General features: G+C 43.4%; 1 protein-coding gene across 1 annotated transcript in view; it reads right to left on the bottom strand.

Moving 5' to 3' along the window:
- The window catches only part of RALYL (RALY RNA binding protein-like), an 825,421-nt gene that overhangs the window by 804,956 nt on the left and 19,772 nt on the right, over nt 1–693 (bottom strand). The gene's annotated exons all lie outside the window — the stretch shown is intronic.

Raw genomic sequence — 693 nt, 5'->3', positions numbered from 1 at the left:
CAGTCCCTGTCCATCACCAACTCCCAGAGTTCCCTCAGACTCACGTCCATCGAGTCAGTGATGCCATCCAGCCATCTCATCCTCTGTCGTCCCCTTCTCCTCCTGCTCCCAATCCCTCCCAACATCAGAGTCTTTTCCAATGAGTCAACTCTTCGCATGAGGTGGCCAAAGTACTGGAGTTTCAGCTTCAGCATCATTCCTTCCAAAGAAATCCCAGGGCTGATCTCCTTCAGAATGGACTGGTTGGATCTCTTTGCAGTCCAAGGACATAGGACAATGCTAATAAATAATAGGATATTTATTATGCATAAGAGTAACTCTGGAGAAGGAAATGGCTACACACTCCAGTATTCTTGTCTGGAGAATACCATGAACCAAGGAGCCTGGTGGGCTACAGTCCATGGGGTTGCAATGACTAACACACATATTAGTAACTAACAGTGTCAACTGACAAGTATTGATGAATGAATGAGTGAATGTGAATCAGTGAATGACTGAATTTAGTCTTTATGTTTAAGAAGCTTATAATCTAGAAAGGACTAAAAATGCATGCAGATGACACCATCCTTATGGCAGAAAGTGAAGAGGAATTCAAAAGCCTCTTGATGAAAGTGAAAGTGGAGAGTGAAAAAGTTGGCTTAAAGCTCAACATTCAGAAAACGAAGATCATGGCATCCGGTCCCACCACTTCAT

The sequence above is a fragment of the Bison bison genome, unplaced genomic scaffold (assembly GCF_000754665.1).
Source record: "Bison bison bison isolate TAMUID 2011002044 unplaced genomic scaffold, Bison_UMD1.0 scf7180017864233, whole genome shotgun sequence".
Taxonomy (NCBI): Eukaryota; Metazoa; Chordata; class Mammalia; order Artiodactyla; family Bovidae; genus Bison; species Bison bison.
Note: the sequence above shows the minus strand (reverse complement) of the source record. Positions and strands in the feature narration are given on the sequence as shown.